Below are 17,584 nucleotides of genomic sequence, written 5' to 3'. Positions count from 1 at the left end.
AATGAATGAGTGAAGAAACCAAACTGGGTGCAATGGACTAAATGTTTATGTCCCTCCTCCAAATTCATGTCAAAATTCCTTCACCAGATACTAAATCTGCTGACATCTTTGTCTTGGACTTCCTCACCTTCAGAATTGTGAGATATAAATATTCTTTATAAGATACCCAGTCTCTGGCATTTTGTTTTACAGCTTAAGACAGCAAAGGTACATGCTGACTTTACTTTTTAGTTTACTTTTTAATAGATTAGATGCACAATTTTAAAAATGGAAACTATTGCCTTAATTAATAGCATAAAGAGTGGGTTAAGACTAAAATCTTATTCTGTAATTCCATAAATTGAGCCTAGGTAGTAATTCTGGCATTATATACCCTGTCTTTTTCTTTCTTTCTTTCTTTCTTCTCTTTCTTTCTTTCTTTCTTTCTTTCTTTCTTTCGTGTTCTTTCCTTTCTAAATATCTATATCCTTCCTCCCTCACGACCCTACCGGATATTGTTGGTTTTTTATATTTCTTTCTTTCTTTCTTCTTTCTTTTTTTCTTTCTTCTTTCTTTATTCTTTTCTTCTTTCTCTCTCTCTCTCTCTCTCTCTCTCTCTCTTCTTCTTTCTTTCTTTCTTTCTTTCTTTCTTTCTTTCTTTCTTTCTTTCTTTCTTTCTTTCTTTCTTTCTTTCTTTCTTTCTTTCTTTCTTTGTCGAACATGACTAGATACAATTTTACCTAGTATACAATATATAAAGTAATCGGTCTATGTAATTCCTCTCTAGAATTAACTCTTGCTAATGTACTGTTGTATTCGATTTGTCCTTCTTAAAATTAAATAATCAAAGCCTTCAAATAAAGATGAAATCCCTCTGTCTCTCATCCCAGTCACTTTCCTGTGCCCTTCCTCCACAAATGCAGTCATCCATTATCATAAATTTAGATATAGTTATATACTAAATATGCCTTTCTACCCTGTTTTTGTATAATATATTTACACAGAAAAAAAAGCTATCTTTAAAGCATGTAGTTTTTTAAAATTTACATATAATTGTGTTATAGTGTACATATTCTACAACATGCTCTGCTCATTTGACATATGTTTCTGATCTCTACTTACGTAGACATTTAATAGACCTAAATCAGAAGTCTAGCATATGAAAATATTTACATTTATTTATTTTGTTTTCCTGTTGATGGTATTTAGATTATTTACAACTTTCACTACAGAGAATAATTCTGCAGTAAAAACCCTTCAACATAACTCTAGGAAATGTTTTTCCAGAGAATTTATAAGTATAATTTCTGGGTTGAGGATCTAGATACTAGTTCTTTCAAGCTGCTTCCCACAGTGGTCGAGCCCATTCACACTCCCAGTATCAGTTACAAGAATTTCTATTTCCCCATAGTTTTATCAGTACTTATTATCATGCATTTTTTATTTTTAGCAATATTATCAGTAAAATGATTCACATTTTTATTTGCATTTTGATTAGTAATGAAGTTGAGAATTTTCTCAAATATTTATCACCCAGTTTTTTTTCATTTTTGTGAATTATCTTTCCTTTAGCTATCTTTTATTGAGCTTATTTTATTAGAGTATAGATTTCTCTCAGCCTTATAGATTCAGTAAAATAATATAATATGGACATTTTTTGATTATATGTTTAATAATATATGATGTATAATATATACACCAAATTATATATATATATATATATACACAAAAGTACATATACATACGTGTGCATACATGGGTATTTACACACACAAAGTCTCTTGTTGAGACTCTTTAAACTTTGCTCTTGATTTAACAATGTAGCCACACACTATTCTCTCTTATTTGTTCTTTTGCCAGGGCTTAATTAAGGTAGTAAAATTAGTTTTTATGTATCAGTTGCTCTGCATCTTGTGAATTAGTCTCATAGGATAATCTGTCATATAAATACTTCCCATGGCTGATTTATATTAGAACAAGTGCCCTGAGACTTATGACAGGTTCACCTTGAGACTACATCTTATGTGACCATTCCCTCAGGCATGACAGATAAGCTGCCTAAAGACAGCTTTGTATAATGTCATATTCATTTACTCAAAACCTCTTTTCCAACATGTACATTAAGAGCACACTCTTGCTCAGTTTCCCCTGACCTAGGCAGGACTTGTTAATCTAAAATTAGGTCTCAATATGAAATTTACTATTTACATTAATCTTCCCAATGGAACTCCTTTTAAGTAATAGAGTGGATTTTCCCTTTAATAGTGTGTGTTGGCACTTGGAAAATGGAGACACAACAATTAATTCAAATCAGAAAATTGCAAAGCCATATAAGTCTTGTGGAAAGAATTCATCCTCCAAAATTGACTAGATTTATCTTAAAAATCCCATTTTACTTTGCAAATTTTGCAAAATAATTCCAATATAAGATTATTATAGCAAATTGAATTCTAACATAAATAAGAAATTCCAGAACTAAAATAATTTTAATTTATTATGGATCATTAAAGGGTAGTTAGGAGCTTATGAGGTATTCTATTGTGAGGTGACCGATGCAGTTGTTGTAACTAGAATAAGGCAATCCTATTGAGATTTTAGTGGATACGAAATTAGGAAGTCACCTTCCATAGGTGTGGCTTCTTTCCTCCTAAGTGGCACAGCTGGAATTTTAGAAATGGCATCCAAGTTGGGGATAGAGTATATTAATTAATTCATCCATGCATATAATAATTTTCCATGCATATCATAGCCAGACTGGGGTAGAGGTTTAGATCATTAGTTTGTCTCTTAGGGGTAAGGCCAGAAGTTACGAATGGACTGTGAGATGGTGAGTTATATTCCTTTTTCATTAAAAAAAAAAGGAAAAGGAAAAATTTAGAGACCTACTTGCATTCTTGGCTTCTTATAGTTTAAAAAATTTGGCATAAAATTTCTTTCGTGACTTCATTCCAAAATATAGGTCAGTGATTCTCAATGTTGGGTGTATCTAAGAATCATCTTAAGTGATTTTTTAAAATAAGGATCATATATTTTTTAATTTTTCAAAAATTGTTTTTTTTAAATAAAATTTCTTTTTTAGAACAGTTTTAGGTTCAAAGCAAAATTGAGCAGAAAGTACAGAGAGTTTCCATATACCCTCTGCCTACATCAGTATGGCTTTCCCCATTATCAATATCCTGCAACCAAATTGTAATATTTGTTACAATTGTTGAACCTACCATCACTATAGTAGTAATGATACACATCATCCCAAACCCATAATTTACATTAAGGTACACTTCCAATATTGTATATTCCACGTTTTGACAAATGTATAATGACATGTTTGTTTCATTGTAGTATCAGACAGAATAGTTTCACTGACCTCAAATCTTCTGTGCTTCACCTATTTATCATTCCCTATTCTAACCTCTGGCAACCACTGATTTTTTAATGTCTCTGTTGTTTTGCCTTTTACAGAATGTCATGTATTTGGAATCATACAGTATGTATCCTTTTCAGACTGCCTTCTTTAACTTAGATGCATTTAAGATGCTTCCATCTTTTCATGATTTGATAGCTCATTTCTTTTTAGAGCTGAATAGTATTTATTGTCTAGATGTAGTACAGTTTATTCATTCACCTACTGAAGGATATCTTGCTTACATCTAAGTTTTGGCAATTATGAATAAACCTGCTATAAACATCTATGTGCAAGGTTTTGTATAGAAGCAAGTTTTCAACTGCATTGGGTAGATACCAAGGAATATGATTGCTAGATTGTATGGTAAGAGAGTGTTTATTTTGTAAGAAACTGCCAAACTATCTTTCAGTGTGGCTATACCATTTTGCATTTTCACCGGCAATGAACGAGAGTTCCTGTTGTTCTATATCCTTACTAGCATTTGGAGTTTGTTGTCAGTGTTCTAGATTTTGGTAATTTTAGTAGATGTTTAGTGGTATTTCATTGTTTTAATTTGCATTTCCTGAATGGCATATGGTGTGCAACTTTTGTCATATGCTTATATGTTACCTGAATATCTTCTTTGGTGAGTTGTCTATTAAGGTCTTTAGCTTGTTTTTAAAATCAAATTATTTGTTTTCTCACTGTTAAGTTTTCAGAGTTCTTTATCAGATGTGCCTTTTGCAAATATTTTCTCACAGTCTGTAGGTTATTTTTTTTTTTTTTCTTGACAGTGGCTTTCTCAAAGTAGAAGTTTTTAGTTTTAATGAAGCCCAGTTCCTCCATTATTTCTTTTATGGATCCAGACATTTTAGTTGTATCTACAAAGTCATTACAATACCCAATGTCATCTAGGTTTTCTCCTTCGTTATATTCTAGAAGTTTTATCATTACGAGTCTTAGGTTTAGTTATGTATTCTATTTTGAGTTAAATTTTTGAATGGTGTAAGATGTGTGTCTAGATTCACTTTTCTTGTTAGTTGTTCTAGCACTTTTGTGGAAAGGACTATCTTTGCTCCATTATTGCCTTTGCCCTGGTGTCAAAGATAAGTTGCCTCTATTTATGTGACTCTATTTCTGAGCTCTCTGTTCTGTTTCATTGGTCTATTTGTCTATTCTTTTGCCAATACTACATTGTCTCGATTACTATAGATTTATAGTACCTCTTAATTTCAGGTAGTGTCAATCTTTTAACTTTGTTTTTCTTTAAGTTTGTGTTAGCTACTCTGGGTCTTCAGCCTCTCCATATAAAGTATATAAACTTTAGAATTAGTTTGTTAATATCCACAGAATAACTTGGTCAGATTTTCATTTAGATTGTGTTGAATCCATAGATCAAGCTAGGAAAAACTGACATCTTGACTATATTGAGTCTTGCCATCTGTGAACATAAAAAATTTATTTAGTTTTTATTTTATTTCTTTTATCAGAATTTTATAGTTCTCTTCATGTAGATGTTGTAAATATTTTGTTTGATTTATACAGAAACATTTTATTCTTTGGAATGCTAAATGGCATTTTCTTTTTCATTTTCAATTCTATTTGTTATTGAAAATGAATGGTGTAAAGTCCGTGGCTAGATGCACTTTTTGACTGTGGAAAGTGAATTGACTTTTGTATATTAACCTCATACCCTGAAAACTTTCTATAATCACTTATTCTAAAACTTTTTTGGTCTAATTTTTGCAGTCATGTCATCAGCAAACAAAGACAGTTTTATTTTTTTCTTCCCAATCTCTATACCTTTCCTTTCTGCTCTCGCTCTCTTTCTCCCTCTCTTCTTTCCTTCCTTTTTCTCTCTCTTTGTCTCTCTTTTCCTTCTTTCTTTCTTCCTCTCCTCTCCTCTCCTCTCCTCTCCTCTCCTCTCCTCTCCTCTCCTCTCCTTTCCTTCTGTTAAAATCTCAATAGGATTACCTTATTCTAGTTACAGCAACTGCATTGGTCACCTCACAATAGAATACCTCATAAGCTCCTAATTAGAAAGCCACCTTCCATAGGTGTGGATTCTTCCCTCCTAAGTGGTGCAGCTGAAATTTTAGAAATGGTATCCAAGTTGGGGATAGAGTATATTAATTAATTCATCCATGCCAAAATATCTCCCAAAATACCAATAGAGATATTTTACCATTAAATTTTCTATAATACTTCTACCTATAATAAATTTCCAACAGAGCTCTGAATGGAGTCTAAAGTGTCTGAGGCAAAGCTTATGTGCTACTCTTTGTTAAGAAATTAATCCCAAAGAGCATGAGTCAGGGAAAATGAAATGAGGAAGGGGAGAATGAAGAGCAAATGTAAGGATACACCACCAGGCTAAGTGCTGCTTTGTAGTAAGCTGGAGAACTGCAATCAGCTTAACCTGGGTAAAATTGGTTATAATACGATTGCTTGTCACCGTAGAGGCTGAGATAGTTGAATCTCTCGACCTCAGGAATGTGGGGCCGCAGTGTTCTATGCCAGCTGGAAGTCCAGATCAATGTCAGCACCAACATGATAAAGCTCCAGATCATTATAATGTTGTCATTATAGTGTGACAGCTGAGTCCTGGGTTAGATTTTTCAAAATTCACAAGTGTTTACTACCTTTTACTACATTTATTTTTTTTTCTATTTTATATACTCAGGGGCACAAACTATTATAAATTTTCATTTTTTTACTTATAGAAAAATTTAAAAAATGCAAAAAATACAACTCTTAAGTAGCTCTCACCAAGTTTCAACATTGACCAACATATAGCCAATATCGTTTACAGAATTATTGTTTCTTTTTTTTATGTGTAAGAAGTCAGAATATGATGGCAATGATAATGATCTTGATGAGGTTGGATAGGACTGGAGACCTAGCAAACCCATGAATTTAGGTAAACTCTAGGGTTTGGGACATTACCAACAACCTTATTATGATAGCTACCATTTGCTTGCTGCTTTATCTTATTTATTTAATCAATCATTGTATCAACCCTAGGAGAAGAATCTGCCTCTGAAAGTTGTTTTTGGAGAAATGACTCAAACTAGCTTTTTACTATATTTACTGAATTAAGTACGTACGTGTAGGCTAGATGGCTTTTGAAAAAGATCCAGTTTAAAAATCTAACCTAATGATGACTCACAAGTAAATAACACTCAACGTCTCTGATTGGTTAGTGTTATGCACCCCTAGCATTGCTTAATTGAAGAGAATAAAAACCTAAATCTAGATAAGGCAATTTATTGTCCAGCGTGCTCTGAATTTAATGTCTGTGTTTTACACCTGACCTGTACAGGCTAGTTGTTGAATAATTAAGACGAATCATATTCACCAGTCCAAACTCCAGGATACCCGCTTTCAGTTACTATCTGCTAATAAAACCTCTGAGAATTCCCACAGAGCAGAGAAAACAAACATACAATTATGCGAGGCATTTTTTTCTCACTTCCATTATAGTAATATACCATCCAATTAACAACCCGGTGAGTCTAGGGATTCATAAAATTTTGAATAGAACCTTTAGGTTGTCTCAAAACAACTGCTAGAATTAAATATAAAAGGAAACAGGATCATCAGATAGAAAACTTATCTATAAATAATTTAATTCCTGTCTTAGGATAGGACACCAAGATTTAGTTCATGTCATCTGATCACAGAGTCAGTAAAGACCTTGACTGGTCATCTAGTCCGGACCTCTGGGTAGGACTGTATCCAAAACCTGCTGACGAACAGCTAGATCCCATTTCCCTAAAATCATAAGAAGGAATAGTCCTGTACATTGTATGGTCTAAAGGGTCATATATGATAGCACCCAAAAGTCTCACTTATTAATAGTAGACTTCAAATCTCAGAGAATGTCTTTGTTCCTCCCTCTATCTCATGACAGACCACTACTTCTTCCCTTGGGTCACCTTTCATGTGCTTTGAGAAGAAAGAAACTTCAAATTAGAAGTTCAGCCAAACAAAACACATGTTCTGCTCATAAACAGTATAGGATATTGCTAGGTAGTATGTCTTGATAAGCAACATTTCCCTGAAATTTTTTCTCTTGAGGATCGTTTATAATATATGGCATCTCACTTGCAGAGTACAGGCAATTAGCTATCTATAATATCAACAAGGGTCAATTTACTTGATTAAAGTCTATTTTGCTTCATAGATAGACTTTCGGAGTAGCTAAAGGCAATATCCCCTACCAGTTCACCAAATTCATTCTCAATCTCTCAATGAAGACATTAATACTGAAAAAAAAGTCTTTCCATATTAATATTTCTAACATTTCATGGGACATGGATTTGTACATAGCATACTCTCAGCTAATGTTCAGATAAATAAATGGAGAAAAACACAGGCACAAAAGATGGACAAACTGATCTTGAAAAACTGAAAAATTCGGGAACTGATTTGACTTTCCTTGATTATGTATATTTTTTCATTTTGTCATTACTTTATTATCCACCTGATGTTTTAATCCTACTATAGGTGACTTGTCATTTTATTTTCTGATTTTTTCTGAAGATAGCTCATATATCTTTTGTAGGCACAATTGCAAAAACATAAGTCTAGGTGAGCTTCCTTTCTGATCTTCTGCTTCCCTATGTCTTATTTCCTCACTTTCTGGCCTTCCATTTACATCATTGTCAATATAATCCCTTCATGAGATTGTAATGGGGGACAATATTAATGAAGAGGACATTTCTTTCAGTTTAATATCTTCCTTGTGAAATTGAGGATGAATTTGCTGAATGATGAGGAACGCTTAAAATAATCTCAGAGAAGTTTATTTGGAAGTCATTCAACACTTCCCTCTTTACTGAGCTAGAAGTGAATATGTTAATGAACTAGAAGTGAATATGATCAGTGATTTTACTAAACAACATGTAGAAGAGAGAAGTACAAAAATCAGCATATAATGAGTAAGAATTTCAGGATATATTATATTCAATAATGGGAACATAGAGACATTTCTAAAGTGATCAGGATTTGTCTGAATACGATAATATTTTAACTCATTTAGAGTACTATATTAGTATGGCAAAGAACAATCAATGAAAGAGCATTTTTAATAAAATTAAATCTTCCTTAACAAACTCAGCACCATTTCAGAATTAAATTCTGTCAGCTTACACAATATCATGTTACCTTTCAACTTCTACAGGAAAAATTTTAGAATTGAGTGGAGGCGATAATTATCTTTGTTGGAGTGTCATGCTCTAACTTGTTAATATTCCTAAAGGACTATTCCTGAAATAAAGTACTGGTTCTCTGTAGGAATGCTTACTGCTGAAGACATAAGAGTGGCTGTATGCCAAATGTGTTTGGCATATATATCTTCCTTGCTTTACAAAATATTTTCATTAAAGAAATCTGTAAATCAAATTTTATAAATAGAGCTTCATTCTATTTATAGCTATCAGTCTATCGATCAATCTATCTAGAAATCCATCTATCAATCATCTGCCTATCTATCTATCTATCTATCTATCTAATCATCTATCTATCTATCTATCTATCTATCTATCTATCATCTATCTATCTATTTTTCATTTACTTACTTATCTAGGACTTTTACCATGAATTCCTCAAGAAAATGTAAGCAATTGTTCTTAAATATATATTTTGAGTAAATTACTTTATACATTGAATTTTTTTTAAGCACTGAACATCTATAATCTTTGTTTTTATGCTAAAGAGTATTATCCATCAGCCCCCCTAGTCTATAAAGGAGAAAGGTAGAGGCCATGGCAGCAAGTTAGCAAGCTGCTAATAAAACTGAGAATTTCTAACCTACAGATAGATCTCTTCTCCAAACACCTAGGAAGGCAACAGAAAAAAACTGACAGGTGGCCTGGAGACATTTTACTGAAGAAATTACTACAAACCAACTAAGTCAATTCCAAAATAAAAATAATAAATAAATGGAACTTGGTTAGATGTAAGCATAACACAAAATCCGTATTAGCTACTAAAAAGAAAAAGCAGTTTGAATGTATGAATTTTATTTGCTAAAATGAAGAAAACTTAATATAGCAATTAAGACATACACTAGAATTCCTGGAAAAAGAAATGCATAGAATATGCTTGGCTGCCACACGCTGTTATTTTTTTCTTAGACAACCATTCTGTACCTTGTTTATGTCAGATCCAATGCAATCTGTGGAGCCGGATACTGTTCAAAGAAAACTTCTCTGAGGAAAGGTCATGGTCACACTTGGCAGATGGATGCTTTATTTTCCCCTCAGCATTCAGGAATGCAGCTCACATCCACCACAGCGGTAAGGCTGTCATCAAAGAGACCTGAAGCTGACCTCTTCTATTTGAAGAGATCCAGGACATGAGAACAGGGAGAGATGATTTCCCTTATGCTGTCACCTCTGTGAACTGGTTCCCTAATGACAGGTGTATTTAAAACAATTCTACGAATGATATCCTAGTGCAAGGCCTCTGAGCAGATTTAGTCAGCTCTGTTGCAGGCAGTTTTAGGAACATACACTCCTCCTTAGCACTGCGGTGCCAGCCGGCCACCCTGTCTGAACGCTGTCTTCCCAACATTTGGATCTTTGCTTCTGTCTCAAGAACATTCTTATGACACCATAGTGATTTCTCAGAGACTTGGACATACCCATATGCCTGGCTTTTCTTCTTTAAAATTTTTAATGCCTTAAAAAATTTATCTTGAGAAATTGAAAATACAGAGAATGATGCTGAAAAACAAAACCTCTTGTTATTCTCTTTTTTTCCAAATTAGCAACTGTTAACATTTTGTCACATTTACTCTCAGTCCTTTTTTTTTGTTGTTGTTGTTACTCTCAGTCCAATTTTAAGACATACATCCTTAAAATTGAAAAGTCCTTCTCACTTCTGATTTCATTGCCCACTTCCCAACACTGAGCAGTATCTTCCGATCACTAGTTTATACTTCTAGTTTTTGGAAATGTTTTATCCCTGGAAAATTGAGTTAAGTCGTATTTAAGTCATCATAATTTCATACAGTGATCTGCCTTAAGTTGTATTCTTCATTTTATGTCATCTCCAATCACCCCCATTTAACGAATGAGCATGCCCCCAAATTTAAGCAATCTGACCAAAAAGACTCCCTACACAATGATTTATAACCAAAATTTAACTGCTCTTTAAAAATGAGTTTCTTGTTGAAAAGGAAGCCTGTCTGTAATAATAGTATTATTAATAACATTAATAATAGTGAACATTTGTTGAGTACATGCTCTTTATCGGACACTTATAAACATTTTACATCTATTATCCCATGATATTCTCATCAAAAGCTGGGATCACAATTATTATGCCAAATTTACTATTGAAAAATAAAACTTTTGCCAAAGTAAACTATTTTTTTGGAAGGCAAAATAATTATTCTATAATATCTATTTTCAAAGGACTCATTTTTTATTTTGTAACGTATAACTGTTGCCATGTGTTGATTACTTACTTGTGTCAGTTGTGTACTTTAATTCTAGTCTTCTCAGTAGTACTATAAGGTGTATCAAACCTACTTAGAAAATCAAAACTCAGGAGGTAAATGCAACTTGCTCAAGGCCACACAGGTAATAATTGGAAGAGGTAGGATATAAACGTTGGTGTATTTTCTCCTTGACTATTCCCTTTGACTATGTTGTATTATGAGAGCCTCAGAGCCGTACTGTCAAAATAGGAGAACTAATGTAGTAAGAGAACAATTTTGTTTTATTATTTGCTTTTCTTCAGGCACTAAAACAGACATTATAAATGGCTCCTATTAATTTTAATAATTGCTTTTGCATCTACAGAGATTTCCCACTCAAGATACCTTTTCAAACATATTTAACAAGAGGAGAAAAACCTTCCCCAACACAGTTCAGCCAGCAGTCTGGTATTGTGTTAGTAATCTCTGATCCCAGACAGATGCCCTAAAAGTTCATCACTGCAGAAAGACACTTAGATTAACATTTCTTTCTCAGGATTAAAATAGGAGATGAGAAATGTGCTTGGCTATTTAGACTTAAACTGAGAAAACTCATTTAAAAAATTATGATCTCATAAAAGAATAAATCTAAAAAAAGTTATTTTCAAGATCTTGAAGTACACATATATTGTACATTCTTTATATTTCCTTTTCCCATCTTTGACATCCAAAAAGTCATAGTGAGAATTGTTGAGGTAATAGTTTTAAGCATTCAGGTCAATTTTATGCTCAGAGATATATGTTGAGTGATAATGCACAAAACCTTGGCTATATGGGCCCTTGCTCATCCTAATGTCTGATTTTTCCAGACCATTTGGAGCAAGAATTAAATGTCAGTGCTTTATAAAGGCTGAGTCCAGAGAAAATGAAATGTATTTGATTTCCTTCTTGAAGACAGTAGTGCACCAAAGACTGTATCTGATGAAAACAATAAGGTATCTCTTTTGATATTACCTGAAATTTCATTTCAGCTAAAGAAGAAATTCATGCTTTTTTTATTATTACAAAAATGATTATGAAAGGTTTCAAGTAATTTAAAATATGCTTTGGCTACCTTACAGGTTAGGTAAGGGAAACTTAATTAAGCTCTTCAGAAAAACTACAAAGATGCAGTGTGTGTATGGGGCATAAAATGGAAAGTTTAGGGAGGCAAGGTGGGGAGGGTGTCAGTGTTAGGTTACACGGGAACCGTACAAAGAACCAGTATATTGCTAAAGAGTAGGAGGATGAAGTCTCTCTTGTGTTAGAAATCACTAAGTCTCCACTTCATCTCCCTCAGGCCTTTTTGACAAAGTTTTCCCTATCTTAAGTACTGTCTGTTAATTCCAGGTTAAAATCGTGATCACTGCACCTCCCCAGGATTTCCTATTTCTCTTTGTTCTTGCTTTGTATTTATTTGTATTATTTATCAGCAGCTGCCAAATTGTATATTTTACGTGTTTATTTTCTGTATCATATTCCTAGAATATAAGCTCTCTGAAGACAGTTTTGTCTATTTTCCTCACCATTGTGTCTCCGGTATCCAGGAGAATACCTGGCACCTAGTAGGTTCTCAATAAATATTTGTTGAATGAATGACTAAAAGAGTATTTAAAAAGTAGATATATTCAGCCATTTATTTTGTGAGGCTATTACTATTGTTACACATGACTTCTTTTGCAAAAGGCATTAAAATACAACTCATTTATGAGGCTAGCACAACCTTGAGAACAAACCTGACAAGATCAACATTAAAAAATAAAATCGAAAAATTTTCTAAAATGTTTATGAAAAAAAGATGTAAAATATCAAGTAAATCTCAAGTAAAATATTAAAATACCGAGCTCAGTAATTAATTTTTAAAAAATTATCCACCATTATCAAGGTGGATTTATCCAAGAAATACTAGATAATTAGTAGATAGAAAAATAATATGTCTGTCTGGATAGATGTAAAAAAAGTTTACTGTAACATTTATTCATGATTACAATTACATAGCAGTATGGAAAAGAAAGGAATTCTCTTAACCAAACGAGAAGTATTTACAAAAATGTACAGCAAACATCATACTTAACAGTGAAATGTTCTAAGCATCATATTTGAGACTAGAAACAAAGAAGTCTGAGAATATAAGTTATTCCCAGCATTTTTCTGGATTTCCTAGCCAATGCAATAAAAGAGAAAGAAAAGAAACTAAAGATACAAAAAATAAAAATGAAAAAGTTACTATTTATAGATTTTATACATAGAAAATGTTGAAAGGAATCTGTAACAATATTAGAATTAATAAGAGAGTTTAGCATAATAAATAGATTAAAAATGCAAAATATTTTCCTATATAAGAACACAAAGTTAGAAAATGAAATCTTAAAATATACCAAATTATAGTATTAGAAAAACTGTGACTTATCTTGGACAAAATCATGTTCCTGATTTCAAACTCTCAACATTAAGATATCAATTTTCCCTAGATTCACCTAAAGATTCAGTGCAATTCTAAACATGTGCCTACATTTTTGATGGACTTAAAATATGATCATAAAGTATTTATTGAAGTGAACATGTCAAGAATAGCTAAGATACTGTTGAAGAAGGACAGTTAAAATTATAAACTCTGTTACTTAAAAGTTATTTTAAACATAGCAAAAATATAATTCCTTAGAATGAGAAAAGGTATTTGGTACATGTAGAGCTGACAAAGAACTATTATCTAGAATGTGTGTATATGTCTATGTGAGCTTAGCCCATGTTTATGTTTGCTATAAACTGAATATTTGTGCCTCTACAACATTCATATATTAAATCCTAACTTCCAATGTGATGGTATTAGGAGGTGGGGACCTTAGGAAGTTATTAGGTCAAGGGGATGAAGTCTTCATGAATGAGATTAGTGCCCTTATGAGACTCCAGAGAGCTCCCATGCCCCTTCTACCATGTAAGGACACACAGAAAAGATGGTCTATAAACCAGAAAGTGCACACTCACCAAATACCCAATCTGTCAGTGTTTCGATCTTTGACTCTCAGCTCTAGAACTGTGAGAAATAAATGTCTATTATTAGTCAGTTTATTGCATTTTGTTAAAGCAGCCTGAATGCACTAAGCTAATATTTAAGTTTACTTTTATATATAATACCAAATCTTCTTTATCCATTCATCTATTGATGGACACTTGAGTTGCTTCTATATCTTGGCTATTGTAAATAATGCTGCAACAAATGTAGGGTGTATATATTTTATCAAATTAGTGTTTTCATTTTCTTTGGAAAAATACTTCAAAGTGGAATTTCTGTGTATTAGGGTCTATATCCGCTTTTAGTTTTTTGAGGAATCTCCATTCTGTTTTCCATAGGGGCTGAATGAGTTTGCAGTCCTACTAACAGTTTACAAAGGTTCCCTTTTCCCTGCATCCTCATCAATACATGTTGTTTGTTGACATTTTGATTAATAGCCATTCTGACATGTCAGGTGGTATCTCATTGTGGTTTGGATTTACATTTCCCTGATGATTAACAATGCTAAGCATCTTTTCATATGTCAGTTGGCCATCCATATGTCTTCTGTGGAGAAATGTCTTTTTATGTCCCCTGCCCATTTTTCATTCGGATTGTTTATTTTTTTGTTTTTGAGCTGTATGAGTTCCTTATATATTTTAAATATCAACCCCTTATCAGATATGTCATTTGCAAATATATTCTTTTATTCAGTGGGTTGCCTTTTTGTTTTGCTGAAGGTTTCTTTCACTGTGCAGAAGCTTTTTAGTTTAATGTAGAAATTATCATTTTTATTTTTAGAAGTCTTATTGGGTATTTTTTAAAAATCTGCCAAGTAAATTTTGATGTTTCCGGTTTCCTTTTTCATGCTATCAATTCTCTTTCTTATTTCTTTAAATCTATTAAACATATTTACTTTACATTCTGTACCTGATCATTCTAACATCTACAATATTTGAGATCTAATCTTGTGGTTGCTGTTTGTGAGGGTTCTTATGCATTGTTTCATCATGAATTTATTGATTTTCCAGAGAGTGGAGTGACCTGTCCTTTGGTACTAAAATTTTTGGTAATAACACTTTTTTGTGGCCTGACTGGAAATGCCATTTTTCTAAAAGAGGTTTCTGATTGTTTCTACCAGTGTCCTGAAGATATTCCTAAGTATAAAGAAACATTGACCTAATGGCCAAGACACCAAATTAATTGTAAATAACTGTCTGAATACTAAGTAAATATTACATCTAAACATATATTGATCTTACAAATAGAAAGTGCTTGTCGTAGGCCAGTAAATAAATAAATGTAACTGAAAGCTTTAGCTCACTTTTAAAAAGGACATTTACTAAAAAAATGTTTACAGTATTCCATATAAATATCTCATACATATATCATAAAATATATGCTTAATCTTATTCTAATCTCATTTCTTAAGAAGCCAATAATTAATTTTATAGTGATGTCCTTACAAAATCAGCAACTTCAAATTCAAGCATTTGTGAAATGCTCTCATGCTATCTAACCTTTTTAAAAGTCTTTTTATAGATCACAGTATCACTTGGATAAAAAGCATAGAACCGTAGCAATAAAGGATCAAATGCTGAGAAATAAGATTTATAAATTGGTTGCTTAGAAGTCAATGTCTGGGTGAAAAGTTATTTTTACTTTTTCACCCACCAGGAATTTCCTACATTTTGGAGGAGACACAATCCTGTTGTAATGTTGACCTGTAGTTTATCTCAGAGCCTTGTATTTTAAAGGGCTGGTTTAATCTTTGATTACTATAACCAGGAACATTCTCATTATTTTCAGGAATGCTTATCCAAAGTACATCATTTTCATTTAATTTATCAAATCTATTCTTTAGGATATGTATGTATGTACATATTTCTGTGTGTTTTTGAGACAGACATGATTTTTCCCAAATCAACAGAGCAAGAAACAACATTGTAACCCTTTTTCACTCCATAAATAAAAATTTATTCTATTAAAAATAAAAATATAAAAATAAAGTCTTGTAAATATTTTTCTTTGAACGATTTGTAATAAAACTGCTGTAATTAAAGACTGCACTAAAATTTCATTTAGAAATCTTTCATATAACGATATATGTATTAAAATGGATATAGAGGTAGATGTTATTTTTTGTGAAAAACACAATCCTAAACTTAAATAATTTATTTAGATATACATATTTTGGGGAATATAAGACCCTTAAAAGCATAGCACAGTATTATTGCAAGAAATGTAACATGTAAAATTACCTGGCCTAGCACATGAACCCTTTATTATTATCTTAGATCTGATCTTTTCTCCTTTTTCTAGGTCAAAAGACTACAGCAGAAGAGAATTATAAAATCAGAGAATATTAAACACAGATGGAACCTCAAAATAACCTAGTTTAACACTTTAGCTTTAAAAATAAGAAAATAGATTAAGCTAAATTATCTTTCTTCAGGGTCTTTCTAACCAAGGCTATTTTGATTACAACATTCAAATTCAAATTTGACTTTTATTGAATAACTGCCTTCTATGCTCAAAGCATTGTGCTTTGGAATGTAATCCCCATTTATCTTTTGGTCTTAAAACAATGTTATGATTGACCCTTTGACCTGTTCATCTACATATGACTACAGTGTGTGTGTGTGTGTGTGTGTGTGTGTGTGTGTGTGTGTATGTGTACTTGAGGTGGAAGAAAATGCATGAGTACAAGAATCAAATGGTCATTAATTCTTTCTTTCTTATTTTGTATGACTACATTATTCCACCTTCCTAGACTAATAGATTTTAATGGAGAAAAAAGAAAATCATGTATTTCATTCAGAGTTTTCAAATCAAACTTGAAAGACTTTATATCATGTAAATATGTTAAACAGAAAAGCGATGAAGGTTTCCTAAGAATCCCTCCTCAAAGAGAAATATTTTATCTTTGAAAGGAAATATAATACCTTTAAAGCATAGTAGTGAATATGAAACATAAAGTAGGTATCTATATTAACTTAATTATTTCCCTCCTCTTGAAACATCACTATTCTGTTTTTCTATACTCCCTAATCTCCCATACTCTTTTAGTTTGTAACTACCCTTGTAAAAATCACCGAGGACCTCCATACAGCCTAATTCAACGTTCTAATTGAGTCTGAATTTTTCTTAACCCATCAGCAATATTCAGTAGAGTTAGCCACTAGTTATATACTTTCTTCTCTTCAGTCCCATGAGATGACATTCTGTTGGTTTTCTTTCCATCTGCTTAGCCACTCCATCTCAAGTTCTTTTGTTGTGTGCTGTTGTTTATTTGATCTCTAAATGTTGGAGTGATACAGAGCTAAATAATAGGTTTTCTTTTTTTCTCTATCTTATTTAGACAATTCTTTTCAGTGACATAACTTTAAATACAATCTAATGTTAAGAACTCTCAAATTAATTTTTGCAACCTTGACCTTTCTCCTATATTTATAACTAGAAGATGCAATCACATACCAGATATATCTTTTTGGATATAAGATGCACTCGAAAATAATGCATTCCGAAATAATTCCAAGTTAGAACTACTGATTTTCTCTATAAATCTTTTCTCCAATATTTCCCCATTTAAAAATGAGTATGAGCATTCACCTACTTATTCGAGTGAAGTTTAGTAGCCATCTTTTTTTTTTCTTTTTTCCCACCACATCTAATTCAACATAAATTTCTGTAGATGTTTCTTCCAGAACTTATTGAAATAGTTCCAGAGCCTGGAAGAGTACCTGACAAACAGTAGATACTC

General features: G+C 32.3%; 2 long non-coding RNA genes across 2 annotated transcripts in view; one reads left to right on the top strand and one right to left on the bottom strand.

Moving 5' to 3' along the window:
* The window catches only part of LOC118608654, a 252,106-nt gene extending 242,331 nt beyond the window's left edge, over window positions 1-9,775 (bottom strand). The window contains exon 1 of the long non-coding RNA XR_004953062.1: window positions 9,517-9,775. This is a non-coding gene — a long non-coding RNA (uncharacterized LOC118608654). The remainder of the gene's footprint in view (window positions 1-9,516) is intronic.
* The window catches only part of LOC107508739, a 131,400-nt gene that overhangs the window by 39,444 nt on the left and 74,372 nt on the right, over window positions 1-17,584 (top strand). The window lies entirely within an intron of this gene.

This window comes from Rousettus aegyptiacus, unplaced genomic scaffold, assembly GCF_014176215.1.
Source record: "Rousettus aegyptiacus isolate mRouAeg1 unplaced genomic scaffold, mRouAeg1.p scaffold_m13_p_10, whole genome shotgun sequence".
NCBI classification, from domain to species: domain Eukaryota; kingdom Metazoa; phylum Chordata; class Mammalia; order Chiroptera; family Pteropodidae; genus Rousettus; species Rousettus aegyptiacus.
The sequence above is the reverse complement of the archived record's forward strand: the minus strand, read 5'-3'. Positions and strand labels throughout refer to the sequence as shown.